This window comes from Fukomys damarensis, unplaced genomic scaffold (genome assembly GCF_012274545.1).
Source record: "Fukomys damarensis isolate Sample0158 unplaced genomic scaffold, DMR_v1.0_HiC HiC_scaffold_39, whole genome shotgun sequence".
In the NCBI taxonomy this organism is placed as follows: domain Eukaryota; kingdom Metazoa; phylum Chordata; class Mammalia; order Rodentia; family Bathyergidae; genus Fukomys; species Fukomys damarensis.
In genome coordinates, this window is record NW_022900951.1 from 92,351,574 (window position 1) to 92,360,981 (window position 9,408).

At 35.8% G+C, this 9,408-nt stretch overlaps 2 long non-coding RNA genes across 2 annotated transcripts; both read right to left on the reverse strand.

Annotated features, from left to right (window-relative positions):
- Positions 1–319: 319 nt before the first annotated feature.
- LOC104847620 lies at positions 320–4,368 on the reverse strand. The gene is made up of 3 exons (XR_776199.2): positions 4,330–4,368; positions 4,152–4,228; positions 320–1,512 (listed from the first exon to the last, which is right to left on the reverse strand). It is a non-coding gene; the product is annotated as an uncharacterized LOC104847620 (long non-coding RNA).
- Positions 4,369–4,372: 4 nt separating this feature from the next.
- Positions 4,373–7,591, reverse strand: LOC104847621. Its single transcript, XR_776200.1, has 3 exons — positions 7,434–7,591; positions 6,619–6,682; positions 4,373–4,408 (listed from the first exon to the last, which is right to left on the reverse strand). It is a non-coding gene; the product is annotated as an uncharacterized LOC104847621 (long non-coding RNA).
- Between the last annotated feature and the right edge of the window lie 1,817 nt (positions 7,592–9,408).

The following is a 9,408-nucleotide window of genomic DNA, read 5'->3' on the forward strand; positions in this document are numbered from 1 at the left end:
GGAATCACGGTAAAATCTCCATTGTAAGTAATATAAAACCTGAAAGATGGATCCAAGCTACAATAAGTAATGCACAAGTCATAACTTGCTTGTGTCAAAGGGTCTTTGATATAAGTAGCTGGAGATAGTCAGAAGGATTAGTCAGGCTTCCTTTGTTCTTCATGAATGTGTTCCAAGGTAAAGTTCAAACTAATGTTACCATTGGTTGTTTAGTTTCACAATGTCTACAACAAGAACAACAACAAAAATACTCTCCATTTATTTTCCAATAAGTAACAAATTTTAAAATACATTTTCAAATAAAAGTGACAATGGGGAAGTTTTTTTGAAAACAGGACTAAATAATTTTTCTCATGATGTTAACTTCTGAAACTTTATTTTTAACACATACATTTCACAAACAGAAAGCCTCTAACCCTACACACAGTTCCATAACCAAAAGTTTCAATTTATCAACATTCTTCGACTATTTACACTGTCTTCCCTCAACAAAAGTGCAAGCCAAGACATCTTGACAAGAAATCTTTACCAATAACAATATTATTTTGAGCTGGTTTTAATGGTGCCCGTCCATTTTGTTTTCTTTCAATCACCTGGATAGCAATAAAGTCAATAGAACATGGAAATTAACTTGGTTAGGCAGCATCCTATTTAAGAACCAAAACACTAAATGGCACTTTCTTCTCACCTCTTCTCCAACCTCCAACTAAAATTACTCAAGAAACTAAACAGAAAAGCAAACTGGGGTTACTAACCTAGGCACAAGAGAACAGACTGCATAGTTAAGCACTAGTCTGGCAGTACTAAATGAAAAGGTTTCAGCATATTAGTTTTGTTAGTTTCATTTAATAATGAACACCTAATAATGTATTTTCTTGATGAGCTAAATTTTGCCATACAAATATGAAAATTACTTTTATTCTGAAAATATTCTTATAAAAACTGAAATTTAAAGGATGTTTGGGGAAGCGCCTTTGTAAGTATAATAGGACAACTGAACCACCTCAATTTCATGGCACAATGTCTGTCTTTTAAAGTATAAATATAGTATATCCATGCTTCGGATGTAACCAGAAGAAAGTGAAAGAACTGAGATGGCCCGGAGAAAAAGTAATCTATCATTAACTCTCTTCTCTCCACAGCAGGTAATTATATTTGTTCAAGGCATGGAACTCTTACAAATAAATGAGTAAAAAATGTTCAAGTAGATGAAAAAATCAGTGAAAATGCTAGTCACTCTTAAGACTTCTCCATGTTACTGAACACTACTCATCAGAAAAACAGAAACTGAATCTCCTGGATGACTGTTGAAAACAGGACTAAATAAACTCTGGCAAATTTTGTAGTCTGGATACTGAGGAAGGTAAAATTCTAAGTGGCAAATCAAAATATCTTTAACAACAAAACAACATACAATGACAAAGTTTCCTACATTTCACAGATAGCTCTTACTCAGTTCTAAATCTGGTTCTGCCATTTAGTCGCTAAAGAGCATCACTTCTCAGTTTTTCCCTGAAAGAGAAAAAAAATGAAAGTTATTCCTAGAAGGATGTAGTGAGTTGAAGTTTCTGTGTTCTAAATTGTATTACAGGTAAACGCTTACCTTTCAGAAGAAAAAATGGAGGCTTTTACCTGAGGATTATTTGCAAATATGCTTTGAAATTAGGGTGTTAGTACAAGGCAAACAGCAAGTATCATGATACCAGGAGCCCTACTATTGAGTCAGTAATTATTTTAAAGAGTCCAAGTAATGTAATGACACCAAGTCAGAACAAATGTAGACACATCTATCCCACACACAGGCTTAAGGACAGGAGGAAACCAAGTAATAGAATGTGCATGTGTCCTTAAACCTGAGTAGATCACTTCTAGACAGCCACTAATGAGAGGCCTTGGACCATGTCCACCCAAGAGGTGGGCATGAAAACTCCAATCCTGGGTAAAGGGAGGGCAGGGACAAGGGGAAAAAATGAGAACCAAGACCTGTCATGTAAAGGTACAAGATCCCAATGATGAATGTAACTGTACTGTATACCTAGAATGTACCAATAAACTCAATAAAAAGAAAAAAAGAAAACTCAAATCCTGAAGAAAGACAACTGCAACATTACTGAGTTCTCCCAAGGTGTGCACTTCAGCCAAATTTCCTTTTGCCTAAAGAGGAAAGATTCAGAAGTCTTTTTAGGAGGCTCTGTCAACTCATCATTGGGAATATATTAACCTATACACACAGGTAAAAAGCAAGCAGAGGGTTGTAAATTATAAACCAGATCATGTTACTCTGTTTTTCAGTCTTTTCAGTGGCTGAAAGTCTTTTCAGTCCTTTCTAATCCAATCTAAAATCTCAATCATGAGGCAATTTGGCCCTAAATAATTTTTCTTTTGTGCAATTTTTATTGTGTCCACATCCTGCTGCTTTATACACTCTGCTCCAACAGCACTCTTCTTGCCATTTTGAGAACATACCAAATTCATTCTCACCTCAAATTGGCTGCTCCCTTGTTACTTTGGAAAGATCTTCCCCTGGAACCTTCACAAAATGTACTCACACACTACATTATTAATGTCTCTACTAAAACACTACTTTAGGTGTGGCTCCTGTGATTATCATGAAAAAAAATTAGCCCATTCACTCTATCTCTTTAATCTGCTTGAATTTTCCTATGGCTAATTATGAGCATGTGATGGTAGAACACAGAGATATTTTTATAAAATATCATTCAAAAGATTGCAAGCTCCATGAGGGCAGAGATTTTATTTTATCCAGCCATTGTCCCTGCAGTTTAGTATAGGGCCTGGCACATGATGAGCAATCAAGTAATATTTCTTACATGGATAAATAATTGGAAACAGATTCTCAGAATCAGCTTTTGTGGAGATCTTGCCTCCAGACTGTGCTAGATGTTAAAAATCTCAAGCCGTTAAATGTATGAAAATCAATTGTAAAAAGACTTCTGGAAAATATAATTCCCTGTTTCATCTTTCTTCTATGTGCTATTTTTTTTTGTGCCAAGACATAGGATTGGTTTCATGCCTACAGTTATCCTCAGTCTATACAAGCACCCTTATTTTTGGGAAGGCTAGAGTGAGAGGGACTTAAATATCTTTTGTTCAAAATCCCAGACATAACAGATAATATACCATTTTTAAAAAATCATACCCACAGAGATTGTTAGTATGTTTAAACAAACTACAGTGCCAGCATATAACCCACATCTAGTAGTGTATGACTGAAGAACCTTTTGCCGCCTAATCAATAGAACACCTCCACATTGATTATAGAGTTCATGTGATGGGCTAAACTCTTCCATATGCTTGCTGTGGAGCATCTTGGGGAGATAGTTAGCATGTTCTGGAAGCTGTGAAGGAAAGATTTTATCTGTGTTAATTAAAGTCAACAGCTTAGCCAAATACTGACTGGGATACTGAGCTCCACTGTATACCTCAGTGAACAAAATTTTTCTGCATTATCTTATGTTAATCCCCACTGGCATCCCACATGCTACTCTAGTCAAACTGAACTTCTCCCCTTAAGATCACTCATGCTTTTTCTGCGTTAAGACATTTGCACCTCCTGTTCCCTAACTTGTACCATTGTCATTCTGTGTATGTAACATACCTCTTCCACTTTACGAAAAGCCCATTCACTAGCTTGTTCATTCAAGTGCAACTTCTCATCATATGGGAAAACATCAGTACACTAACCTAATGATCTGGTCAGAAGATTTCATTGCTAGAAATTCTAATAGAAATACAGTAGTAAAGATTTCTGATAACAAATTAAGCTGCTTATAGGTTTGGACTCATAGTCAAGTTCCACCACAAACTATCTTCAGTATTAGAGATTAAGATGACTTAGTTTTATCTAAATTTAAGCAAAAATATAGTTCAGCAAATAGTTTGAATATTTGTGTACAAAGTGAGACAGAGCACATTTTCTGTCACAAGGAGTGAAGGAACATGAACTGACAAATAACTAAATGGGTACACAATAAAATCTAATATTCACATGGTCAGGAACACAGTGTTTTATTCTGTACCTCTCTTTCACTGCCTAACACTGTATGGAAAGTAACAGAGACTCAGTTAATATTTATAAAATATAATTTCACTCAATTTTCTAAACTACAAAGCAGAAATTAAAATCTCACCTTAAAATAAATGTGCTTTCTGCATTACAGATTGGTCATAGATATATGGAACACAGGAGGTTGATAATCATCAAGTACTAGGTCAAAATGACATTGAAAAATAAGATCAGTTTAGCATATGACTCAATATGCAAATTGCCATGCCAAAATGAAACTTGAAAAATAAGGTGATACATACTTATGTGAAGTTTTGGAGCTGGGGGTGTAGCTCAGTGGCTAAGTGCTTGCTTAGCATGCATAAGGCCTTGGGCTTAATCCTGGGAACAAGAAGAAAAGCTATTAAGTTTCAAATAAGATATATCTTGCATCATCAAAACTGTTTTTCCCATCTCCAACATTTTCAAAGACCTTTACAAAGTTTTCTAAGATTAAAGGCAAGTAATAAATATTTCACATTTCAGAAACCATAATCTTTGAAATTATGGAAATTATTTATTTTTCAATTGATCATAGAATGAGCTGATTAGCATAAGTTACCATGCAACTCAAGAAGGAAAAAGGAGGCTGGTAGTCAAATGCTCTATTTGTAACTTTGTATTTAATTTTAAATGTGAGATGAAGGATGGTAGAAATGTCATGAGTTTTCACAAATTTCCATTTTCATTTTTTACCTGTAAATACCTGAGTTACAGGACTGGTTTAAAACCTCTAGAGGAAGCACAAAGCCATGAAAAGATTACAGTGCCTCCATTTTATATAGAATTTAAAATTTAAATTAAAATGATACACTACAATCCACAGAGCAGTATATTCCAAAAGTCAATTATATTATATGCCAGTTTTTAAAATAATCTAATGATATATTATCAATTTAATAAATATGTCTAAGACATATTTACCTTTTCCCATATGACTGTCTCCATGCTTTGCATACAATAATAAATACTACATTTCCTCGCCCCTCTAAAATGTTTGTGGCCCAGGTTAGCAAACATGTGCTCAGTCTGTCTAGTGCAGTAGGGGCAAACTTAAGTCACGCATGCCACAGTGGGCCCTGCATCACTGAAAGCTCTAAACAGTTTCCCATCACTGGTCTAGTGGGTAAATTAGTGCCGTATAAGGACATATCCACATTGCCTACTCTAGCTGTAGAATCTTTTTCTTTTTTTCTGGTGCTATGGATGAAACCCAGGGCTTCATTCATGCTAGACAAGTGCTCTACCATTGAGCCACTTTCCCAGTCCTAGCTTTAGAATATGAATGATAAAAACTTGGGGAGCAATTCAAGGCTGAATAACAACCCCAAATAAATTTACCTTGAGTAGAAATGTGAGGGATATAGATATTATAAAGCTAACAGAAAAGGCCTTCCATAGATCAGAAAAGCCAGCTGCTACATAGTATGATTTGGGGGGCACCTTCAGGTCATCTATTTACTATTCCTCACCATGTAGAAAATTCTCACAACTCTTCTTGAGAAAAAAAAAAGAGCTTAACTGGATTGAGACATTCTGTTATGTCAGGGAAATAACATCTTCAGGAAATGGTTTATGTAACTAACATATATTATTTTGCCACCAAGCCCAAAAACTGAGCATAAGACTAGTTGACTGGGCTGGAGGTATAGCTCAATGGTAGAGTAGTTGCCTAGCATGCATGAGGCCCTGCTTTTCAGCACAACACAACACAAGTGTCTGGTTTTGTTGTTGTTGATCTTGGTCTGTTTGTATTATCTGTTTTGTTTTTGTGGTATTACGGATTGAACCTAGGGAGCAATGACCTGTCCAGGTTGGCCCCAAATTTACTCTCCTCATGTCCCAGGCTCCTGAGTATCTAGGATTACAGCCATTTACCATTATGCCTGGGGAAAAGGAGTGGTTTTTAAAGTTGTAATTAGGGTAGCTGAGTTTCCCAATACCAAACCATTCCATAGGATGGTCTAAATTAGGAAAAAAATACAATTGCATGTGTCAGATTACTCAGAGAACCAAGTGCATGGATGACAAATGCTAGATGGAAATAAATCAGGAATGCAAAAGTAGAGACTAAAGATACTCTATTTAGGAAAGAAATGATCACAGGCTAGAGGAAGAAGCAAAGCAGCATGCCATGTTGTAGGGCCTGATTAATTTTTTCTGTTCTGGAGACTGAGTATATGAGACTAATTCTTCCATTAACTTTCAAATAGGGAAAGAGCAACCATAGCAACACAGCCAAGGACACAGACACATCAAGTAATAAAATGCTCCTTCCAGGGTAGTTAATTTTATACTGTCGAGTAGACTCACAGGTGGAGGAATTCAGGTTCTTAATTGGACCTTCTGTACTCTAACTCAATAACCAAAAGGAAAAAACTGCCTGAATGTACACAAGAGACAAATAAACAAGATATACACATATGATAGAATATGACTTAGTAACAAAAAGAATGAAATGCAGATATGTGCTACAACATGGACACACCTAGAAAACATGACACTACTTGAAAGAAAATAAACCCATGAGGTTACTTGTAGTGTAACTCCACCTGTGTGAAATGTCCAGAAAAGGCAAATGCATCCAGAAAGTATCTTAGTAGTTCCCAGGAGCAACTGAAGAGGAAACAGAGAGCAATTGCTTAATGAGGATGGCATTGTTTCCAGGTGATGAAAAAGTTGCGGAACTAGACAGTGGCAGTGACTGCACAATGTTGTGAACCACTGAATTATTCACTTTAAAATGGTTAATTCTGGGGAAGAGGTGTAGCTCAATGGTATAGCATTTGCCTAGCGTGCTTAAGACCCTGGATTCAATCCTCAACACCACCAAAAAAAGAAAGGCTAATTTTATATAAATGTTACCTCAGTAAAAGTTTTAATTCATACTCAAGAGATCTATAACTCTAACTTTCAATATTCAAGAGCACTTAGTTATTTTTAAGCTTGAATTGCATCAAAATCAGAAAATGCCAATATTTAAGGACTAATGAGAATAGGAGCTAATTATTTTTTATTTTTCCACTTCTGCATATTTTGATCTATTTATATGCTCTAATGAAGAAAATATTTACCTAAAAAAGAATATATATAATCAGGAGGTAACAGTTAAAATCTTTAACGACATGTACACAATGGACACTGACCAATCAGATACAATGCTGGCTATCAACAAAGGGAACAAGTGCTCTACTCACTTTATCACTGATAATCAAATTATTGGGAGGTATAGTTGAGCAACCAGTGAGCCATAACACAGGCATCTTATTTGCATGTTTTATCTAGATGAAAATAAACAGCTTCAAAGGCAACAGTATTGAAACCTATATCACACATGCCTATACTACATTGCAGACAGTTTGTATACCTCCAAAGCTCATCCGTTGAAGTTCTAATTCCCAATGTGATGTGTTTGGAGATGGTGCCTCTGGTCCTTGTGTTTGGATTAGAAACACTGGAGAACTCATGCTCACTCTGTCCACATTAGCACAAAGAACCTGTCTTCTGAGGACACAACAAGCTGGCAGACTCCTACAAGTCAAGAGTAGAGAATTCAATGAAACCTAGCTTGTTAGTGCCTTGATCTTTGGCCTTCAAGCTTCTGGAACTGTGAGAAATAAATTTCTGCTATTTAAGCCACCTGGTCTGTAGAAAATTGTAATGGTATCCTCAGCAAACTAAGATACAAAGATTCTAATTTCTAAATCATTCTCACCCATTAGTATTTTCCCCCCTGTTTTCAGTCAGAGAAAGTTGTATATCTCTGCCCTGAAAGTTTTCTGGTATGTGGATACTTTATCTAAACTACTTTCTTGGTTATTTTAAATACCACATTCTTTAAGGTTGTGAAAACATGACAAGTTTACAATTCATTCGAAGAATAATAATAAGAAAGTAAAAGTGATGCTACATATTGTTGCAACGCTAAGAACACATATATGTATTTATTACTCATTTCTAAATAATTTAGGAGCCTGATTTTTATTGTAAAATTTGGTTAGAAACACTGGTTTTTGTGTTTTTATACTAAATGGCTTTGACCACTGTGATAAAAACTGCAAGGCGCTTGCAAAGAAACAGACCAGGGGAATCAATGGAACAGGTTACAAAATGCAGAAACAACAGATGTGCTCACCTACCTCATTTTTGACAAAGGAGCCAACTATCCTCATTAGAGGAAAGATAGCCACTTTAATAAATGAGGTTGGAAAAACTGGATTTCAACCTGCTAAAGATTAAAACTAGACCCCGATGTTTCAGCATGCACTAAATTGAAACCTAAGTGGATTAAAGATCTAAATATCAAAACAGAAACACTAAACTTACTGGAAAGTAAATTAGGTAGAACTCTCAAAGACACTGGCATAGGAGAAGATTTTACGAACAAATCCTCAGCAGGACGAGAACTTGCGCAAAGAACCAATAACTGGAATCTCATTGTATTAAAAAGTTTTTGCAATGTAAAAGAAATCACCAACAGGTAAGAGACAACCTACAATGTGGGAAAAAAATTACCACCTACTCCTCAGACAAATGGGTTCTATCTAGAATATATATAAAGAACTCAAAAAATTCTCAAGTTCAATCCACTGTACCAACAAACAAAAGAACTCAAAAAAATCAGAAACCCCAAATATAAACAGCCAATTCAAAAATGGACATCTGAAATGAACAGACATTTCTCAGGCAAAGAAGTAAAAGCAGCAACTAAATATATGAAAAAACATTCAACATCACTGGTCATTGGAGAGATGCAGTTGAAAACAACACTGAGATTCCACCTCACCCCACAAAGAATGGCTGCTATCAAGAAATCGACCAGTCACAAATGCCGGCATAGTTGTGCGGAGAAAGGAACCCTTCTCCATTGTTGGTGGGAATGCAGATTGTTGTAACCACTGTGGAAATCAATATGGAGATACCTCAAAGAACTAGGATTAGAGGTTCCATTTGACCCAGCTATCCCTCTGCTTGGTGTCTTTCCAAAAAAAACTGAAAGAATCATATCACAGTGATATATGCACACCCATGTTTATAGCACCATAGTTCATAATAGCTAAAATTTGGACACAAGCCTATTGCCCATCAACTGGAGACTGGATAAAGATGTGGTTTTTCTATAAAATGGAGTACTATTCAGCCACAAAGAATGAGAAATTAGAGACATTTATAGCTAAATAGATGGACATTGAGGCCACACACTTGAGTGAAATAAATAGGACACAAGAGTAAATACTGAATAGTTTCTCTGGAATGAAAAACTAAATGTGTAAATAAGGTTCAAATGGTATAATTGGGAGTGTGAAATAGGAAGAAAAGGGCTAAAGTGGAAGTGGGAAAGG